The sequence below is a fragment of the Lissotriton vulgaris genome, chromosome 12 (genome assembly GCF_964263255.1).
Source record: "Lissotriton vulgaris chromosome 12, aLisVul1.2, whole genome shotgun sequence".
Lineage (NCBI taxonomy): Eukaryota > Metazoa > Chordata > Amphibia > Caudata > Salamandridae > Lissotriton > Lissotriton vulgaris.
In genome coordinates, this window is record NC_141700.1 from 54,747,271 (window position 1) to 54,768,950 (window position 21,680).

At 48.2% G+C, this 21,680-nt stretch overlaps 1 protein-coding gene across 1 annotated transcript in view; it reads left to right on the forward strand.

Moving 5' to 3' along the window:
• The first annotated feature begins 3,859 nt into the window (after positions 1-3,859).
• The window catches only part of TICAM1 (TIR domain containing adaptor molecule 1), a 44,133-nt gene continuing 26,312 nt past the window's right edge, over positions 3,860-21,680 (forward strand). The window contains exon 1 of the mRNA XM_086947054.1: positions 3,860-4,221. The gene's annotated coding sequence lies outside the window, so the exon portion shown is untranslated. The remainder of the gene's footprint in view (positions 4,222-21,680) is intronic.

Sequence of the window (21,680 nt, forward strand, 5' to 3'; positions counted from 1 at the left end):
CTGTAACTTCCCTTGTCGTGGGGGCCCCCTTTTCACTCGACGCCATCTTAAAGGTCGTCCGAGTTCCCGTGTGAGGTATCTGTAGGGAGGACAGCGTGGACTCCCCCCCATCCCACACTCTCTATCCGCCGTCGCGGATATCCGGCCCCCGGGAAATTTGTCGGAGGGGCATCTAGCCGCCTCCCCCCTGGGAGGGGCCTATGGCCGTCTCCCCCTAGGCGACCCATCCTTAGTGGGTGCCGCCTCCCCGTGAAAGGGGCCAATGGCCACCTCCCCCCGGGCGCTCCCATCCATTCTGGGTGGCGCCCCCCTCTAGGGACCTTGAAATTACTGCTCACCGATCATGACCTTACCGCCCGACCAAAAAATAAATACGACCGTTGTTTTACCTACTAAGAGAAAAAATTCTAACATAGCCTTGATGAGTCATCAACTTCATTTTCCTGCAAAGGGAAACATTATCCTAAAACAGAAGCCACATCATTATATGACACATCTCCTTACTTTTCTACAAAGGAAAAAAGGCCTATACATTTCTATCTTAATCAAACTTTATTCAAACAAACATTGCCATAAGGGGCTGGTGGGTGGGTCAAAATTGCCGCTTGTTCCGTCGAGGGCTCACGAGCAACGAGTTGGTGCAGCCTTCAGAGCACAGGAACAAGAGGACGCTTCTTCGGATTCCCGCTCTATTTATCCATCTGCGGGAGGGCGGGGACCCTCCTCCGGTACGCCTACTGGGCGTGGTCTTCCGTGCGGGTGTCTAGGACAACCCCTCCTGGGCGGGAAAGGGCGTGTTCCGGCTACGCCACTTCGGGCATACCAGCCGAGCCACGCCTCCCGCCCAAAATGGTTACAGGTAGAAAACACTTAGAAGGCCTGTTTCCGTTGGTTGTATGTGCTTGGCTTGGGGGTCATTTTGCAAGCAGACCAGTTTGAGGATTGGGAACATTTTTGGTTTGATACTAATGTTTTCTTCACACTCATGCTTCAAAATGCTATATTTGGATTCCCTCTTTTTTTCAACAATTTTCAGTAAATATGTGGTGTAAAACCCACCATTTGAATCCATTTTTTTCAAAATTTTCTTGCGGGGGGGGGGAGAACCCCCCCGCACCCTCCGTTTCCAGTTCGGGCTCGTTCGCTTCGCTCGCTCGCTTATTACTTTGGGGTACCACATTTTTCGCCCCACCACTTTCAAAAACCACCAGCCGCCACTGAGTGAGACGTTAGGACCAGTACCCGCTCGGATTTGTAGATGGGTGTTTAGATCTCTTTGGTCGTCAGCCACCTTCAACATCTGGTCGGTGTGGTTTGCTAGTCCATCTTTGATAAGTGCCCGGTCTGCATTGGCAGAGGACATTTGTTTTTCCACAGCCCATTCTAGCTTTTCCTGTCCCCGAATTAACTGCTGAATGAGGTTTTCCATTTTGGAGGCGGCTTAGAATCCCACTTCTGACACCACGTGGGGGGTGGTGTAGAAGCAGACCAGGAGTCAATGTATCTGGTTCAGTGGGTTTATTAGCAAAGAAGGGTTTCTAGGGGAAACAGTTCGTATTTAACGTCTTAACAATCTGTTCAACCAAGATACAGCACTTTCCAGTGCAAAGCCTTCTGGGACTTGTAGTCGGGTTCGACCTCCTCTCTATTGCGGTTTCTGGTCTCGGGATTGATGGCCGTCGGTCACTGATACCCAAAAGGAAAGAAAAACAAAAGAATCCTGTTAGGGGGTGGTTCGTAGAACACAGGTTTTGACGCGGGACGAGGGAAGTGTGGGGAGCTGTCACCTTAACCGTCACCAGTGAGTCACGCGTGCGCTACTGCTTTACGCTGAAGACTGGCCCGTTACTCTGAAGCTTCCCCTCCCTTCACTCCCTCCAGTGCGCGGCCCCAGACAGAGGAAATGCACCCCCGTACCTTGTGGAGCCACGTCCATCCAGGGCCGTGGCTCAAGTTGTCGCGTTGCCAGTTAGGGTCTGGCTGCCCGTCTGTTCCGTCCTCGGGTTCTTCACCGCTCCGGCTCCCCCTCGCGTCAGCTTCTCCCGCGTGTAGGCTTCCAGCGCTGTCCTGCGGTAACCCCGAGTAGGTTCTAGCAAGCGTCCTCTCCCGGCGTTCTTCGTCCGTTGGTCCTGCAGAACGACTTCCTCCTTTGGCGGCATCCCATTTGAAGGACTCCACCCCACGTGACTTGTACGACTCCTCCGGGAAGCCTGACGCCTTAAAGGGCCAGCGGTCCCCGGTCCAGCTCTGAAAAAACATGAGAGAAGACGGGGAAAGGTAATGGGGAAAAGGTTCCAATGTGTCCAATGTAGGTGTTCCCAACTGTACCTCCAGCTCCTCCTCACAGGTTGTTATTATTCTGGAGGTGAGTTGAGTGTGAGGTAAATTTGTGTTCAAGGTTGGAGGTTATAAGAGTTAGGTTGAGAATATCCACCCAAATCAGCAGCAATTCTTATTTTATAGTGTTGAGAGTGGCGTATGTGTAGTGACTTCAAGGAGACTCCTGGATGGGGGAAGTCTTGTAGTGTAGAGAGTTAGTTGAATCTGGGGGGGTTGGGGGAGCCGGCATTGTTGTGGTCCTAAAACAAGGCCATGGTAATAGTTGGATGGTCTGCAATCAGAGTCTTGCTTGGTCGCAATGGTGGGTGGGTGTAATGATCCTGTTTATATGAGTGTGGGAGCAAGGATCTATTGGAGAGTTGGAAGTAATGGTGTTGGAATGTAGTCATCGTGGAGAGCATGAATAGTTATTGGTGGAGGGGATGTGTTGTACTGTGGTGGAGTTTGTGGAATATTGTCCACTTGGGGCAAGAGGAAATGCTCAACGTAAGCACACATTCTCTAAGCTATTAATAAAGGACCGCAAGGTACATAGTGTGGGCTACAACTCTCTAAGGGAGTTGAAGCCAACACTTTGTACCTTGAAGTCCTTGTGTGAGGAGGGAACCCAATAATGAAGCATGTCACCTGCGGGCGAGTGAAGGTTCTCGTCCTAACAGCATGATGCTCTAGCCGGTTTTCTGATTACCACGTGTTTCTTTAGATTTCTACACTCGAGTTACCAGACTTACAATTGTGTGAGTGGGTCATAGCTTTTATAACCACATCTTATCACCTTCCAGCAGTCTATGTAATTCCTGTTTAGAGTCCGCCCAGAACTGCAAGGGTCCAGACGCGCATTATATGAAAGACACCATAGCATGGAAGAGATTTGCTGCACGTTCCTGCAAATGTCCTACCTGTCTCCTGTTTTGAGCATAATAATACATTCATCTCTCACCTCATTATTCTCTGTTCCATTCCTTCAGGTGTTCTACTTTGTTAGAATCTAGGACGATGGAGGTGGGCAGAGCACTGCATGGTGCAAGATGTGTACGGATCACTTATTATATACTAAACTGTTCATTATTACCAGTGCATCCTTGCCCTGCATGTTAAATATAACAGATTCATGTGTGGCAAGTGATTCTTCAGGGAAAAAGCGACAATACAATTTAGTGTCATTTAAATGACATTTCCTTACAGGAAGTAACCTTTAATGGTTAACTCACTTTATGAGTTACTGTGAACCCAAGCAGTCTAGCAATACATGTGTCAACACAGAAAGTTTCAGCTGCACTTTCTTCATATAAAACTTGTTTAGTGATGTTGACTAAGACTGACTTCAAAGGAGGGTTCCTGGCCTCACAATATTTACCGTAGGTATGTTTGACAGGGAGGCAGGTCTGTTGATGTGGCAACCCACAAGCAGAGGTAGCTGCACGGCCTGTAACTTGTTATTGAAACCAGATTATCAACAATATCCACAACAAATAAGAACTGGAGCTTGCTGGTAAACCAAAATCACCATGATGACCACAATGCTATCAAAAGTGACGAGGAATCCCAGCCATGACCAGCCACTACCTGCCTTACATTAGAGTACGACGACAAGACCTGGTTTACACGCTACCACACCCCATGAACTGCCCTTTCACTTTTCACAGCGACATTCCGGCTTCTACCCGAGCTAACCTCCCCTTCTACTCAGGACTCTATGCAAACCAGCGCCTGCAAGAGCGCGGACTACAATTCCCAGCGACCAATCTTCGGTGGCGTCACAGATTTTGGTTGGACGAGTAGCTCGATGGCGTCACAGAGAAGGCGCGGCCTCAGAGAAGCCGGAAGTGGAGTCCAGAGAGCCCTTCTCCGGCTGCCCCTGGGCGTGGGGAGCAATGGCAGGTGAGTGTCCGGGGGTTCAGGGGTCACTGGGGCCACTCGGGGCACTCCAGCTTCGGTAGCACTGCCGTGACCTCACCTGGGAAACCCCTCTGCCCCAAAGCATTGAATGACGAGGAGTGACTGAAGTGACAGACAGTTCTGTAGGGCGTGCACAGTCGGGGGCAGTGAGTTCTGTATACATGCAGTTACAATGAGAGTGATGTTAGATATGTAAGGGCCTGAGGGACCCATTTAAAGTAAATACACAATTAACGTTTTTTGGGGGATGGTGGTCCAGGCTTGGACGAGGGAGACTGCTTTGAAATATATGGAGAATCTGTCAAGAGTGAATAGGAGTGAAATAGGGTGATACCCTCCAGATGAGGGTGAGTGACTGGTATGCCGTTGTGCTCATCCTTTGAAGCTTGTGACTGTGTTTTATGTAGAGCAGGAAGGGCGTTCAAATGGTCTGACTCCTTTTGTATTTGGTGCTTCCTGCATTAATAAATACTTAAACAGGGCTTTAAGTGGGATGAAAAAACTGGAGGGTCTCTCAAAGGGGCGTGGCCAATATAATTAAGGGCGTGGCTTAAAATCACGTAAACTAAAAAGTCTGACTTAGCATTGTGTGCCGCCCGACCTGTATTTTGCTGTTTCTGTCATTGCATCTAGATATATGATACAAGTAATATCATACCTACAAGTCAGGACTATTGGCTTTGTCAGTGGTTGTTGAGTGCATTAGATAAATAAGCAGCAACTATGGCTTGTATATAATATTGAAAAAGCTCCCACTTAGAGCCCTGGTAACACCAGGACAGTGTTGCTGCTCGCGAGTTTCGAGAAGGGAACTCCAGAGAGAAAATGACTCTCTTTAACCTCTTGGCCGCGGCGGTAATTCCGCTGGGGTGGAGGGAGGCCGCGCTGAGCCGCCATGCTGGTGACGGAACCACTCCATCACCAGCCACGGGCGCGCTGTGATTGTGACGGAGTGGTTCCGTCGTGGCCCCGCCCGCTCAATGGAACGCTCAGCGCAGGCACGGAATTAATGCTGCGCAGGCGCGGATGCGGGGCCGTGACAGAACCACTCCGTCATTAGCACAGCCCACCCGTGGCTGGTGACGGAGTGGTTCCGTCACCAGCGTCCAAGGGGTTAAAGGATTTCCCTTCCCCTAGAACGCTCACCTGTCATGACGTAACTTCTCCACTAGTGAGAAGTGAACAGCGTGAGCACGCCCACATCGATGTGCCTGTTGTCACTGCAGTCCGGAAAAAACAGACTGCAGTGACAGCAGGCACAAAACAGAACCCGAAAGAGACCCGTTTCGAGGCCCCCTTAAAAAAAACTGCTGGTGCAAAGACCTGGTGAGACCCGGCCCACTTAAATCCCTGATTTTAACTAAATTTCTGGATCGTCATGCTTAATACTGTGGTCCTCTGGCAGCGACAAGCTTGAAGTTGCAATTGTAATTAATTTGCCGGAGAAATAATTTGGAAGGTCACGGTGGGGCAATTATTGCTTTAATTTTTATGGAGGAGGGTATGTGGATGTCAGTCCTCTCACTTTGAACTTACTTGCAACACGTCATACAGAGTCCCACAGCGTACATACTAATTTTGTAATGTTGTGCCCCATGTTAGCTTATATAATTTATTTATTTATTTTAAAAGTTTTATATAGCGCTAGCTTGACCCGTAGGTATCAGAGCGCTTTATATACAAACTGTAAAAAACAGAAAGACATTACATTACATAGTAGGCCAGCAATAAGGAAGCAAACCAAAGATATAAAATACAGCATGAAAAATAAATAAACAGTGCATCGTAGGGGAAGAGAAATAAAAAGAAAAAGGTGATTAACATAGTCCGGTCACCAACTATCCTTGAATGTCAAGAGAGAGAGGAGTCAACTCGGATATTTAGGTCTAGGTTAGTTGACGTTGGTCAGGAAAGTATTTGTTAAGGAGATGGAGTTTCAGGTCCCTTTTGAAACAGGAGAAGGAGGGGTTGCATCTTAGGACTCCATGGAGAGCGTTCCACATCCTGGGAGCGTTGCCAGAATACGATCGGTATTGGGTGGATTTCTGTTTCAGTTTCGGAGGAATAAGAAGGAGTGAGTTGGAGCTTCTCAGTGTTCTGGATCAACACCCCTCCCCAAGTGTCATCAGTGGTCATATAATGGTGTGCTGCAATGTCAACACCTCTCCCCAAGTGGCATATTTGAACATATGATGGTGTGCTGCAATGTCAACACCCCTCCCCAAGTGTCATCCGTGATCATATAATTGTGTGCTGCAATGTCAACACCCCTCCCCAAGTGTCATCAGTGGTCATATAAATTTGTGCTGCAATATCAACACCCCTCCCCAAGTGTCATCAGTGGTCATATAATTGTGTTCTACAACATCAACGCCTCTCCCCAAGTGTCATATTTGAACATATGATGGTGTGCTGCAATGCAGGCCCCCCTCCCCAAGTGCCATCAGTGGTCATATAATGGTATGCTGAAATGTCAACACCCCTCCCCAAGTGTCATCAGTGATCATACAATGGTGGGCTGCAATGTCGGCCCCCCTCCCCATGTGCCATCAGTGGTGATACAATGGTGTGCTGCAATGTCAACACCCGTCCCCAAGTGTCATCAGTGGTCATACATGGTGTGCTGTAATTCCGGCCCCTCTACCCAAGTGCCATCAGTGATCATACAATGGTGTTCAGCAATGTCGGCAACCCTCCCCTTAAGTGTCATTAGTGGTCATATAATGGTGTGCTGCAATGTCAACACCCCTCCCCAAGTGTCATCAGTGATCATATAATGGTGTGCTACAATGTCAATACCCCTCCCCAAGTGTCATCAGTGATCGTACAGTGGTGTGCTGCAATGTCAACACCCCTCCCCAAGTGTCATCAGTGATCATATAATGGTGTGCTACAATGTCACCACCCCTCCCCAAGTGTCATCAGTGTTCATACAATGGTGTGCTGCAATGTCGGCCCCCCTCCCCATGTGCCATCAGTGGTGATACAATGGTGTGCTGCATTGTCAACACCCCTCCCCAAGTGTCATCAGTGGTCATATAATGGTGTGCCGCAATGTCAACACCTCTCCCCAAGTGTCATATTTGAACATATGATGGTGTGCTGCAATGTCAACACCGCTCCCCAAGTGTCATCAGTGATCATATAATGGTGTGCTGCAATGTCAACACCTCCCCAAGTGTCATCCGTGATCATATAATGCTGTGCTGCAATGTCAACACCCCTCCCCAAGTGTCATCAGTGATCATATAATGCTGTGCTGCAATGTCAACACCCCTCCCCAAGTGTCATCAGTGATCATATAATGGTGCCCTGCAATGTCAACACCCCTCCCCAAGTGCCATCAGTGATCATATAATGGTGCCCTGCAATGTCAACACCCCTCCCCAAGTGCCATCAGTGATCATATAATGGTGTGCTACAATGTCAACACCACTCCCCAAGTGTTATCAGTGATCATATAATGGTGTGCTACAATGTCAACACCCCTCCCCAAGTGTCATCAGTAATCATATAATGGTGTGCTGCAATGTCAACACCCCTCCCTCCCCAACAGCCATCTGTGATCATATAATGGCGTGCTGCAATGTCGGCAACCCTCCCCAAGTGCCATCAGTGATCATATAATGGCGTGCTGCAATGTCTGCAACCCTCCCCAAGTATCATCAGTGGTCATATAATGGTGTGCTGCAATGTCAACACCACTCCCCAAGTGTCATCAGTGGTCATATAATGGTGTGCTGCAACGTTGACTACTCTCCCCAAGTGTCATAAGTGATCATATAATGGTGTGCTACAATGTCAACTCCCCTCCCTAAGTGCCATCAGTGATCATACAATTTATTTATTTATAAAGTTTTATATAGTGCAAACTTGACCCACGAGGGGGTGTGCTGCAATGTCGGCAGCCCTCCCCAAGTGCCATCATTGGTCATACATGGTGTGCTGCAATGCCGGCCCCCCTCCCCAAGTGCCATCAGTGATCATACAATGGTGTGCAGCAATGTCCGCAACCCTCCTCAAGTGTCATCAGTGGTCATATAATGGTGTGCTGCAATGTCAACACACCTCCTCAAGTGTCATCAGTGATCATGCAATGGTGTGCTGCAATGTCGTCCCCCCTTCCCACGTGCCATCAGTGGTGATACAATGGTGTGCTGCAATGTCAACACCCCTCCCCAAGTGTCATCAGTGATCATGTAACGGTGTGCTGCAATGTCAACACCCCTCCCCAAGTGCCATCAGTGATCATATAATGGTGTGCTGCAATGTCGGCAACCCTCCCCAAGTGCCATCAGTGGTCATACAGTGGTGTGCTGCAATGTCGGCAACCCTCCCCAAGTGCCATCAGTGGTCATATAATGGTGTGCCGCAATGTCATTAAAATCCCTCCCCAAGTGATCCGTGATCATATAATGGTGCGCTGAAATGTCAATAACCCTCCCCAAGTGCCATCAGTGATCATATCACCTTCGGTGCTCATGACGAGACCAGCTCATTATGAGTCACAGTGGAGCTGTGCTCATGACGAGCTGGTCTCTTTATAACGGCTGCGCTCCACACACGCGCAATTGATTCCCCGCCTGTGCGGCGAATTAATAAGTGGGCGGAGTCGTGACGAGAACAGCTCGTCATGAGCACAGCTCCACTGTGACTCATGATGAGCTGGTCTCGTCACAAGCGCCGTGGTCCCCCCGCACCGTGGGGGAATTACCCCCGCAGCGAAGGGGTTAAAATGGTGTGCTGTAATATCAACACCCCTCCCCAAGTGTCATCAGTGATCATATAATGGTATCCTGCACTGTCTGCAACCCTCCCGAAGTGTCATCTTAGAACATATGATGGTGTGCTGCAATGTCAACACCCATACCCAAGTGTCATCACATATATATAATAGTGTGCTGCAATGTCAACACCCCTCCCCAAGTGTCATCTTTGAACATGATGGTGTGCTTCAATGTCAACACCCCTCCCCAAGTGTCATCTTTGAACATATGATTGTGTGCTGAAATGTTAACACCCATACCCAAGCGTCATCAGTGATATATAATATTGTGCTGCAATGTCAGCAACAACCATATAATGCTAGATCACACTATGTCACAATTGATCCTGCAGTGCGTTAGACTTGAGTCTCGTAGACGGGAGGTTCCTTACCGTTCACAGCCCCCTATGGAAAAGTCTTCTGTTGTCAACAAATACTGCAGTGCTGCCTTGCTGTCAGTGGTGATGTAAATTTCTGTCCCACAGTATCACCGGTGGGCATATACTTCACACAGAACTGATCATATGATTAGCTCCACAGAATGTCACCAGTGTTTATGCGGTGTTGTGTCCCACAATTTTGCCACCATTGACTGATTTCTGGGTGTCGTCATCAGGGTCTTTTCCATAGTGTCACTAGTATTGACATGCTATGTCCCCTGTGCCATTTGTTATTATATATGATTGTTTAATGCAGTGCGGCGCAGTATTAGTGCGTCAAATGTCATGTAATCAAGTGTCTTTAGTTATAATGTGCTGCTGTGTTCCACTTTGTCGCCAGTGGCCATCTAATGTCATGTTCCACAGTGTCTATATTGAGTGTGTAATGTCTTGCTCCATAGTGTCGCTAGCTGACGTCCTGTAATACAGCAGCTTACAGTTTCACCAGTAATTGTACACTAATGTGTGCCTCAATGTCACATTCCATTACATTTGGTGCTCTGGTAATTCTGTGTTTCTATCATGCTTGATTGTGCAGGATTGAGAGATTTCCCAGGGGAACGGGAACTGTCCTTGCACTAAGGAATACTCTCCATAAACTTTTAATATTAGACGTGTGTAGCACAGATAGGAAAAGGAGGTTTCTCCTATAAAAGTTTCTCAGTTGCAGTAAGTTATACGCATGTTCCAACAGCATTTATTCTGAGGTATCCCATCCATGACTCTGTGGAAGATGGTGTGCACAAGGTTAACATCCACAGTGGGTAGGCAGATAGTACCATACAAATGATAATACAAAGATGGATGACTAGTACCGCTATAACGCTATAACTTGACCTAAGTATGGGAAACTGAGCTGCTGTTAAGAGGGACAAGTTTTATTTTAAAAACACCTGTATCTTGGATTTTTAAGTGCTAACATCTATTTAGAAACGGTATGGCTAACCGGTGTGAGCGTTTCAATATCACTGAAAGACGGTTTTGCCCGTTCCTGCTACAAATTACTTACTACAAAGTATAGCATAAACATCATCATAATAGAATAGTTCAGTTCAATAAACTTTATTCGAATTGTGAAACAACCAATAAAAGCAATTGCATAGTAAATAACACTCTTTAAAAAAACAATTTACAGCAACAATACCTTCTCTTACAAATAATCATCTTTAAAAATCATTTTACAGAGACAGATTATAGAATAGTTAATGGATTATTGTTGTCCCTTTATGTTTTATGTAAGGGTTTGCATCGTTATAAATTAGGTCTCCACAAATCATTGTTCCCATAAACCAGGCATGCATTCTGCGCCTTAGTAAGGACAGTTAATGCTCATGGTTAAAGTTTGGCAGCATGGGATAATGCCTTGATCAGCTTATTCCAACCTTTTGTATTTCGATTTGTGGTATTTATATGGTGTGAACCTAGCCACAGTGCAGTGGAGCGCTCCACAACGCACGAGGTAGAAACACCATTAACTTTTGATTGAAGGGGTACCTGGTTTCTTAGAGTGAAAGCGCGTGTTACTTCGTCATGATGTAGTTTTCTTTAAAGAATGTGTCTTCAGCTCTTTACTAAATTGTAGCAGGATTGGTGGAGGGGATTACATTCCAGACCACGGGTGCATAGATGGTGATGGCCTGTTGCCGTGTTCTTTTCTTTTTTACACTTGTTTTCAGGGCGAGCCCTCGTGATGTACTGCGCAGCAGTGCTCCCGCAGGCAAACCGTTTTGTAGGGGTTTTCAAAATGGACCTGGAAATTCCACACACTGTGGGTGTTCATTTCCTATGGTCCATTTTGATTGGGCTTTGCTTGCGTGCTGTTTTTTAACAGAACACGCAATAGGCCATAGGTGGTCGCATAGCTCCGCCTATGGCCTATTGGTGTCTGTTACGCCCACCAAAGCCCATATGTTTTCAATAATCGTGCCCAGACACAGCACGATAATTAAAAACATATGCCTCGCTCTCATTTCTGATGGTGTCCCTGCTGTAGGAGTAAAGAGGGCCACCAGTGATGATAGGCTTGTTAAACGAATAAGCAGGGGTGCCATTGTGATGTTTGTAGATAACGCAGCAGGTTTTGAAGATTGCTCTTGCTGGCAAGGTCAGTCAGTGGACTTCATGGGTGATGTTTCCCTATTCATTAAGGCCCATGATGAGGCTTCCTGCTGCATGTAGGATGCCCTTAACGGGAGGGCGGGTCATTGTGAAGTCTAGGATTCTGGGGAGCAGAGCATTGCCACCATCTAGATGTAGAAGTACCAGGGCTTGTTTTGCAGTTCTGAAGTTGCTTTTTGGGAATAATGATTTCACTTTCTTTAACAGAGAGAGTTGCTACCAGGTTATCTTTATTTTCTTGGCAAGAAGGAATTCAGTTTTGGTGGCCTTAAGCTTCCTGTAGGTTTGAGACATTCTTGACTAGATGAGGTGCACGCACTGTATGTGACATTGGGTGTCTGTATAAGATAGAAACACAGAATTACCAGAGCACCAAACGTAGTTGTGTATCATTGGTGTATCGTTGAATTGTTATGCTGTTTTCAGTGAGTAGAGTTCCAAGAGTCTACAAGTAGAGGTCGAAGATGACATAGGGCACGGTGGAGCCCTAAGAAATTTCGCAGGTGATCTGCTTCTTCTCAGATCTGGAGGTGCTGATGTGAATGTACTGGGGCTGGGTGGTTTGGTAGGAGGAGAACCTGTGAAATATGTTTCCAGCGAATCCCTCCGAGGCTTCAGAGTGCTGACGAGGGTGTGGTGGTAGACGGTTTTAAATGCAGCTGAGAGGTCCAATAATATCAGGAGACAGGGTTCTTCTTTATCTGTGGTCAGGAGGGTGTCTTTGATTTATATGTTAGGTATTTTACATCCAGATCACTAGTAATGCAGGAGATGAGTGGAGTTGGTATGATCTTCAATTTGTGCATAGACTATGTTTTCAATGATCTTCCCAATGAAGGGTAGATGAGTGTGAGAAGTTGGCCTGATATGTAGTGTTTCCAATTCTGGAACCACTGGGTATCAGTCCAAACAAACCCCAAAGATGTCTGGTTGTAAGTCAACCTTGTTAGACAAGCTATCCTAGTGGTAGCATGGACTAAGCAGCCTTAAAGGCTTAACTTAAGAGGTCGTGTTAAGCGAGCTGTTTTACCACATACAATCCTGTAATCAAATGAAAGGACACCACACAAGTATATATTATAAAAATATATGTATTTATTTCTAAATTACTCCCCAGTACTCTTTATGAGGAAAGGGGCACAAGCGTTAAATCAAAAGCACTGTTACACATATAAAGTTGCACGTTTATGGATGAGGGCGGGTGGCCACTCAGACCATATATTAAAAAAGTGGTATAAGTAACACTTATCGAGCAATGGTTAGGCCTAGGGCCTAGAGATTCGCTGGGAGCAGTCAGGACTAGCAATGATGAAGTCGGGAGTAGCCCACAGGAGACGGGTGCAGCACGGAAAGTGCGGCGCGCACCAATGCACTGTCAATGGTGCGTAAAAGTCAGTTAAAGTGAATTAAAAGATACTTCCGCTGAACCTAGGAACACAAAACTTTAGACACAGACCCTAGAGGTATGTACCAGTGTGGGAACACCGGCGTTGCAATGTTACCTCACCCACAGGCCGTGGGTGCACAGGGTCGAAGTGGCGTCGGGTTCTGTCACGCAGGTTCTTGGTGCTTGAAGCTGTTGCAGCTGCAGGCGATGTGAAGCAGAAGTGTCCGGTGGATCCAAGGGTGGATCTGAAGTGGTGAAGACCTGAAAGCAGAGGGGACAATGTTCAAAGTCACTGACCAGTGACCACCGTGGAACCAGATTGGAACCAGGCAAAGTCGGGTGCAAACAGGTGATCAGGGGTTGCTTCTCTCAGCAGCCACGTGGACACGAAGAGGTCAAGGACGTCCAGGAGTCGATCACGAGCTGTCCCTCGAAGGCTCTAGCTGATGGCGGTATCGGCAACTCGATTGAAGCAAACAAGCCTTGGCTAATGCAAGCCACGGGGAAAGTGAAAAAGGCTTATTACTCGGACCAGCAAGGTCAGAGCGGGTACTCCTTTCTACAGGAGCGAGGGCAGGTCTGGAGCAACCAGACCCACAGTGTAAATCGTAGGTTTCGTCACCAAGATGGCCGCTGACCACGTGACAAGCGGACGGGATGGCGAGTCGAGTGGCACAAAACAAAAGGGCCCCACGCAGATCGTGGAGATGCTGGAGGGCTGGTCTTTGGTGCAAATGCTGCTCGGTTGTGGGGCTTCTCAAACCCCAAAGCACAGAGTCGAGGGTGCCTCGGGTGCTGCGCAGTCAGCGTCTCGGGGGTCTTTCAAGATGGCCGCTCCCACGTCTCTCGGTGCCTCCACGGGTCCCTTCTTTGCAGGGACTGTGGATCGGGCTGAGAGAAGTCTGGGAAGCTGGGTCTTGTCGGGCTCTGCACTCGGACTCCGGCGGGAGGCGGCGGCAAAGCAGACGTCGATGTGCTGGGTGATGCCTGTGTTCACAGGGTGGCCCCTCCTAGGCCACAAGGGAGATGCTCTTCAGTCTTCTATCATCAGAATGTCGAAGTCCAGTCTTCTTCTTAGTTTAAAGTTGATTTCAGGATGATCTGAGTTGCATTGGCACTGCTCCCCCTCTTATTCCAATCTGAGGGGTGGATCTCCTGCTAGGTCCCTCCCCTATGGGTGGGACCAGGAAGGGGGGTGGTTACACCCCCTTTCCTTTGTCCAGGTCTCACTGGAGCTGGGGCTGGGCTGCCCCAGAACCGGTTTGACCGGATTATGCAAGGGGAAGCCTTGTGCTCCCCAGGCACTGTCTGGTTTCATTCAAACCTCCCTGCTACAATCCACTATCTCCTGTCTGGGGTGGTGTCACACCTCCCTGTGACAGGAAATCCTTTGTCCAGGCCTCCTCTGCTGAGTTTCGGTCAGCAGCAGGAGGTCAGACATGTGTCTGTGGCAGAAGCATCCATTTTGTGGATCTGAGGCTCTTTTAAAAATCAACCGCGTTTTAGCAAAAGTAACATGTCGTCCCCCTAGAGGGGTGGAATGCTACCCCAGTCACCAGGACTGGCAAGGGGGTAGTATTCCAAATCGTATGACACCTTACACGACATGTTTTGATAAAGCCAAACCAAAGTTGACATATAACCGCGAGGATTATAATGCACTTAATAGTATATGGTTTGGCATTATCCCGGAACAGCTAAGGGAATTGGTCCTGACAGCTGCAGACAGGCTCAGCTCATGCTAGAGCACCATCTCACATTAAACCACGCACTCTGCCTTCAGGATTGTTAAGGCCTGCCATAGGAGTGGCTCACAGGTTTATATGTGTCCAGATTGGTTTAGATATAGGCATACTATATCTAAGCAAGGGGTGATTACACCACCTTGCCCCAGCTGAGTGATCAGCCAGTTGTGTCAATTTTAGATAGCCAGCCAGGGGTGGCAAAAGATATGCTGCAGCCCCTGGTAGGCCTTGGATGCACCTATGCCCTGGGCACCTATAGTGCGCTGTACAGGGGCTGATAAGGTGACCCAAGCCAATCTAGTTATGCACCTAGGGTACATGGAATCCATTTTACAGAGAGAGCAGATAGCCTGGGGCCCTGATTAGCAGGGAACCAGGCCAACTAAGTCGAAAACCAGCTAAACACAAGGCAAAAAATCTGGGGTAACCATAGTCAGGTAGCCACCTTCCTACACAACCCCCCCCAAACGAAAGGAGATAAGGCTATCCTTGTCCAGGTAAGCCTTTATTGCCTGAGTGGCCATATAAGGAAGTACCTGCACTAGCATGGGTACCCCCTGTCTCATGGTCCACTAAGCAGTCCCTCACCCTTGGGGTATCAGAGGGTCTCCACCATAGGGAATCACTACCTTGGGTGTGTCTTTGCAAGTTAGAAGGCTGGTTTGGATATGGAGTTTTGAAGTGAGGCTCCACTAATTTAGGACTCAGCTTCCTCCAATTATCTTCCACCATGTGTGCCCTTCTCTCTTCAACTGAGTTGCACTGTGCTCTCAGGGTCAACCTCTGGCTACCTAAAGCTGGAGGCTGGGTCCCTCTGTTTGGCTTGCTGGAGGGACAGTTCAGGTTTGGGCCCTTTGGGTCCCAGGTTTGGCTGTGCCCAACAGAATCCATCTGTGGGAGGTCCCTAACTACTTTTAAGGGGGCTCCCTCAGGAGTTTTTAAAGTTTTCACCTCACTAGGGCTACTAGTTTTGGTGCCCCATATCTGTTGATGGGGGTGCTTTATTTGACAGGGGGCCCTCTGGGTCTCACTGTCCTTCTTGTCCTCTGCAGCCCTGGGCTGACTAAGGCAAGGTAGATAGGGGCAGGTTACCTGCTCCAGACTGGATCCCACCTGAGAAGGGTCCACTGCCATCAGAGGCTCTGTCAGGCCAGGCCTAACAACCTCTGGGGCAGTTCCTTCATCAGGGGTAAGATCAGTTCCCTGAGGAGGCTGATCCTGTCCTACTGTCTGGCGAGGGGGAGATTTCTCTTCCTCCTCCATGCTCTCAGTTTGGGTGGAGTGATCCATCATTTCAGGCTTCACAACACACATATCTGTTTGAGTTTGGGCTGTGGCCATCACAGCCCCACCAACCTTTTCAGGAGGAGACTCAGTTTGGGTTTCTGCTGTTATCATAACAGCTTTGCTATTCTGTTTTGGAAGAGCTTCTGGTAAAGATGGGGCAGAGAGTTGCTCAGCCCTACCAACCCTTTCAGGAAGGACATCTTGAATTGGGGCTATAGCCAGTACAGCCCCACTAACCTTTCCATTGGAATTTACCATTCTAGAATGGATTTCCTGTTCAACCTCAGCCCAGGCTGAGATTTCCAAATCATTACCCAGTAGACAGTCTACAGGCAAGTTTGGTGACACTGCCACTCTCTTTGGGCCAATGACACCTCCCCAGCTGAGACTTACTACTGCCATGGGATGATTTGTTTGGATGCCATCAATGTTTGTTACCTGGTATGTGGCACCTGGTAAAAGTTGCTTAGAGGGGACTATACAGTCAGCCACCATGGTGATGCTAGCCCCTGTGTCTCTAAAAGCTTCAACTTTCAAACCATTGATGATGGGTTCTTGTCTATATTTGCTCAAGGTATTTGGGCAAACAGAGAAGTTGGCAAACCCCATGCCAGTCTCATAGACAAGATCATTTGGGGATGGGGACCTGGATAGGCCAGGGTCCCCTTGGGCTCCAAAAGTAAACCCACCCAGATTCCTGGGTGTGCTCCCACTTCCTGGGGGATTACTGCTGACAGTAACAGGAGGTGTTGGAGCTGGCTTTGGAGGTATGTTTTCTTTATTGCCATTCTTGGGACAACAGCTGTCTGTTTTGTAATGCCCAACCTGTTTACAGGCATGACAATAAGGCTTTTTCTCAGTTGATGAAGTGTCTTGGGACCCACCCCCCTTCTTGGAGTTTTGGGGCCCTGGGGAAGTGTTTTCTTTACTTTTATCCCCATCCTTATCTTGAGGCTTGATAGACTCCTTCTTCTGGTTATTGTCCTGATTCTTAGGCCTAATCCTGGTTCTGACCCATTTATCTGCCCTCTTTCCCAATTCTTGGGGAGAGGTCAAATCTGAGTCCACCAGGTGCTGGTGTAAGAGCTGGTTCTGACAATTACTTAGGATCTGCTCCCTCATAATCAAATTATACAATCCTGTGAAGTCATGTACTTTGCTGCCATTTAGCCAACCCTCCAGAGCCTTAGTTGCACAATCAACAAAATCAGTCCAGTCCTGAGTCTGTGTCTTCTGGGTATCTCTGAACTTTAACCTGTACTGTTCAGTGGTTAAGCCAAACCCATCTATCAGAACACTCTTCAGGACTTTGTAATTGCTGGCATCCTCATGTCTGACAGTGAGGAGCCTATCTCTCCCTTTCTCTGAAAAGGAGTACCATAAGATTGCTGCCCACTGTTCCTCAGGAACCTGCTGTACCATGCAGGCTCTCTCCAGAGCAGTCATCCATTTGTGGATGTCATCCCCTTCCTGATAGGGGGGCACAATCTTTGTCAGGTTTCTACTATCATAGGACCTGGGTTTCTCTTTAGGAATTTTGCTGCCACCAGTGGCATCTAAGCCACACAATTTTCTTTCTCTTGCTAAAGCAAGTTTAGCTTGAGCCAAGGCTACCTCTTCCCTTTCTATTTGGAGTTGGACAGCCCTCATCCTGGCCCTATGCTCTTTCCTCTGGGAGGGAGTCATCCCTCTTTGAGATTCTCTTGAGGCACTAGAAAGATGAGAGTCCCTTGATTGAGATCTCACCCTCCTGTTACCTGGGAGAATTTGGTTATGAGATCTGGAGTGGTGCTGGCCCTCTCCATTCTCATGTAGGTCCAAGTTGGCCTGGTTAAGCCTGGCAACCTGTACCTGGTTTCCCCCCTGATCCTGATCTTCAGGCTCATCTAAATCAGAGCCTTCTTCTTCTTCTTCCTCCTCCACTACATCATCTTGAAGATCCTCATTCTCAGGGGAGTTTATCCCTTCCTCTGAATCTAAGGGAGCCTGACTCACCTTATCTAAGTCATCCTTTTCTAGGATAGCTATTAGGGAAGGAATGGTAGGGCCTCTGCCCCTTTTTAGCCCCCTGGCTGTGCACAAGGCACTCAGGTCTTTGTGGCTAAGGTTGTCATATCTGGATGTTGTCCCTATAGGATCAACTATTACAGGAGCAGAGCCTGAGGCTCTACCTGTATCAGACATGACTGCTAGTGAGGTGTAAGTGATGCACTTACCTACACTAAGTGGTTTCCTACTGTACCTTGCTAGTGAGTTGTAGTCAGGGTGTGCTAATCCCTTTAATCTACAACTACTAAGTTCAGTAGAACTTAATATGCTAAGCTTTTGATTTATATGTACCTAGAGGTACTTGATGTGATCTTTCAATTTGATAAAGATTGCAATGGTAAAACAAACAGCAAGCTCAAATCCGCACCGCTGCACACCAATGTGAGAAGTTGGCCTGATATGTAGTGTTTCCAATTCTGGAACCACTGGGTATCAGTCCAAACAAACCCCAAAGATGTCTGGTTGTAAGTCAACCTTGTTAGACAAGCTATCCTAGTGGTAGAATGGACTAAGCAGCCTTAAAGGCTTAACTTAAGAGGTCGTGTTAAGCGAGCTGTTTTACCACATACAATCCTGTAATCAAATGAAAGGACACCACACAAGTATATATTATAAAAATATATGTATTTATTTCTAAATTACTCCCCAGTACTCTTTATGAGGAAAGGGGCACAAGCGTTAAATCAAAAGCACTGTTACACATATAAAGTTGCACGTTTATGGATGAGGGCGGGTGGCCACTCAGACCATATATTAAAAAAGTGGTATAAGTAACACTTATCGAGCAATGGTTAGGCCTAGGGCCTAGAGATTCGCTGGGAGCAGTCAGGACTAGCAATGATGAAGTCGGGAGTAGCCCACAGGAGACGGGTGCAGCACGGAAAGTGCGGCGCGCACCAATGCACTGTCAATGGTGCGTAAAAGTCAGTTAAAGTGAATTAAAAGATACTTCCGCTGAACCTAGGAACACAAAACTTTAGACACAGACCCTAGAGGTGTGTACCAGTGTGGGAACACCGGCGTTGCAATGTTACCTCACCCACAGGCCGTGGGTGCACAGGGTCGAAGTGGGGTCGGGTTCTGTCACGCAGGTTCTTGGTGCTTGAAGCTGTTGCAGCTGCAGGCGATGTGAAGCAGAAGTGTCCGGTGGATCCAAGGGTGGATCTGAAGTGGTGAAGACCTGAAAGCAGAGGGGACAATGTTCAAAGTCACTGACCAGTGACCACCGTGGAACCAGATTGGAACCAGGCAAAGTCGGGTGCAAACAGGTGATCAGGGGTTGCTTCTCTCTGCAGCCACGTGGACACGAAGAGGTCAAGGACGTCCAGGAGTCGATCACGAGCTGTCCCTCGAAGGCTCTAGCTGATGGCGGTATCGGCAACTCGATTGAAGCAAACAAGCCTTGGCTAATGCAAGCCACGGGGAAAGTGAAAAAGGCTTATTACTCGGACCAGCAAGGTCAGAGCGGGTACTCCTTTCTACAGGAGCGAGGGCAGGTCTGGAGCAACCAGACCCACAGTGTAAATCGTAGGTTTCGTCACCAAGATGGCCGCTGACCACGTGACAAGCGGACGGGATGGCGAGTCGAGTGGCACAAAACAAAAGGGCCCCACGCAGATCGTGGAGATGCTGGAGGGCTGGTCTTTGGTGCAAATGCTGCTCGGTTGTGGGGCTTCTCAAACCCCAAAGCACAGAGTCGAGGGTGCCTCGGGTGCTGCGCAGTCAGCGTCTCGGGGGTCTTTCAAGATGGCCGCTCCCACGTCTCTCGGTGCCTCCACGGGTCCCTTCTTTGCAGGGACTGTGGATCGGGCTGAGAGAAGTCTGGGAAGCTGGGTCTTGTCGGGCTCTGCACTCGGACTCCGGCGGGAGGCGGCGGCAAAGCAGACGTCGATGTGCTGGGTGATGCCTGTGTTCACAGGGTGGCCCCTCCTAGGCCACAAGGGAGATGCTCTTCAGTCTTCTATCATCAGAATGTCGAAGTCCAGTCTTCTTCTTAGTTTAAAGTTGATTTCAGGATGATCTGAGTTGCATTGGCACTGCTCCCCCTCTTATTCCAATCTGAGGGGTGGATCTCCTGCTAGGTCCCTCCCCTATGGGTGGGACCAGGAAGGGGGGTGGTTACACCCCCTTTCCTTTGTCCAGGTCTCACTGGAGCTGGGGCTGGGCTGCCCCAGAACCGGTTTGACCGGATTATGCAAGGGGAAGCCTTGTGCTCCCCAGGCACTGTCTGGTTTCATTCAAACCTCCCTGCTACAATCCACTATCTCCTGTCTGGGGTGGTGTCACACCTCCCTGTGACAGGAAATCCTTTGTCCAGGCCTCCTCTGCTGAGTTTCGGTCAGCAGCAGGAGGTCAGACATGTGTCTGTGGCAGAAGCATCCATTTTGTGGATCTGAGGCTCTTTTAAAAATCAACCGCGTTTTAGCAAAAGTAACATGTCGTCCCCCTAGAGGGGTGGAATGCTACCCCAGTCACCAGGACTGGCAAGGGGGTAGTATTCCAAATCGTATGACACCTTACACGACATGTTTTGATAAAGCCAAACCAAAGTTGACATATAACCGCGAGGATTATAATGCACTTAATAGTATATGGTTTGGCATTATCCCGGAACAGCTAAGGGAATTGGTCCTGACAGCTGCAGACAGGCTCAGCTCATGCTAGAGCACCATCTCACATTAAACCACGCACTCTGCCTTCAGGATTGTTAAGGCCTGCCATAGGAGTGGCTCACAGGTTTATATGTGTCCAGATTGGTTTAGATATAGGCATACTATATCTAAGCAAGGGGTGATTACACCACCTTGCCCCAGCTGAGTGATCAGCCAGTTGTGTCAATTTTAGATAGCCAGCCAGGGGTGGCAAAAGATATGCTGCAGCCCCTGGTAGGCCTTGGATGCACCTATGCCCTGGGCACCTATAGTGCGCTGTACAGGGGCTGATAAGGTGACCCAAGCCAATCTAGTTATGCACCTAGGGTACATGGAATCCATTTTACAGAGAGAGCAGATAGCCTGGGGCCCTGATTAGCAGGGAACCAGGCCAACTAAGTCGAAAACCAGCTAAACACAAGGCAAAAAATCTGGGGTAACCATAGTCAGGTAGCCACCTTCCTACAATGAGTGATGGGCCATTAGTTGTCAAGGTTTTCAAAGTCTAGTGTGGGTTTCTTCAGGAGCACGATGATCTGGATTTGAGAGTCCTAGGGAACATGCCTTGAGTGCAGGAGACATTGATGCTGGAGGATCGGGGTTAGAGAATGTCTCCAGAGGGTTTTGATGTTGTTCTATTGTTTGAGAGCCAGTGTCATATGTGTCTTAAGCATTGCTACCAGTGGGGCTTTGGTCAATTGCTTGAGGTCCTGATCATCATGATTGGGCCTCAACTCCTTTTTGCACCCAAACCTCACTATGAAATATATGCACTTAATACAGATCTTTGTTCCCTCGATTTGCAGCAGGAATAACTAGACACAAGCTGAGGATGAGTATTGCACAAAAGCGCTGTTTGCACATAAAGGAATATTAAATAACTAGCACTATTTGTATGTCATCATACCCCATTCCCGGGTTCACTGATTGCAAATTGCACTCCTGCTAATTTGCGAACATTGTGCTATTGCAAAATTATGAGTCTGGACTTTGCACCCA